Below are 1,203 nucleotides of genomic sequence, written 5' to 3' on the forward strand. Positions count from 1 at the left end.
AAATCATTTAGTGCAAGTTTGTCAATACCATCAACATCTATAAGGAGTATTCATATACATAAAAAAATTATGAAATCATTTACATACATTTAACAATGTGTGCAAGCTTGTTAATACTATTAACATCTACCATGTCACTTGAAAGAATTGAACATGGATGGGGATGATTTAGTTCCTTTCTCCAATCAACAATTCTTTTATTATTAAATAATATGATACGGGATATATTTTTTTACAAAATTTAATAAAATAATGACATTTAAATATTGTCTATTATTTATTAAGAGAGATGTTGTCATAGTATTAGATTAATTTTTTCCCCATAAAGCATATTGCATTAAAAAATATGAATTTCATTGGTTTTGTAGAAAGTGATCCATTACAAATGTTTGAGGATCATTGAAGTGAGGTATATGCGCACACACACGAGTATTTGAATACTTTAATAGTTGTATGTATTTTATATCTATATTAAAGATGTTAGCTCTCTTTAGGAATCTTTCCAAGTTATGAATGCTAGTCTTCTCTTCAATTAAGAAAATGGTTGAAAAACTCTCTCCTCCCTAATATTTATCTTAGGTCTACAATACATAGACTAATTCTTTCAGGGTTTCTTTTAAGCTTATGCATTGTGAGGTGAAAATATTCAAAGATTCATAAACTATTGATGCTAAAATATTGTTAGATATCATTCCTAGGGTAATCTTTCTACCATAAACCATTAGTAACAAAAAAGTGAACGATGAAAAGATTGAATTCTTATAGTTTCCATCATTGGATTTGGTGTTAAGTAAATAAAAAATGAAAAGTACTAAAATATTATAATTCATTAATTACATACTTGTGATTTGAGAAAATAGAGAAACACAAATTTTAAAACAAACATTAATTATTCAACATTAAAAGAAAGTTCTAACAACATATAGTTTAATATAATTCATGGTAGATCAATCTTAGCCACTAATATATAAAGTGTTGAACATTATATCAACATGTAATTCAATAACCCTGATGGGGGTGAAATGCCACGATCATATGAGGGATGGGATGGGGGAAAATCCCTCTTTTATATTAAAACATGACACATGTGGCGATATGGTAGCATGCAATGCAAGAAGCATGGAATGTTTGAGAATTAGGTTTATATCCAGATGGTGAAATGGATGGTGGTGCTAGCGATCTTGGTTATGGATGGTCGTGAGA

Source organism: Pinus tabuliformis, chromosome 3_2 (genome assembly GCF_031772625.1).
Source record: "Pinus tabuliformis cultivar Carrire ecotype Pingquan chromosome 3_2, CPIR1, whole genome shotgun sequence".
Classification (NCBI taxonomy): domain Eukaryota; kingdom Viridiplantae; phylum Streptophyta; class Pinopsida; order Pinales; family Pinaceae; genus Pinus; species Pinus tabuliformis.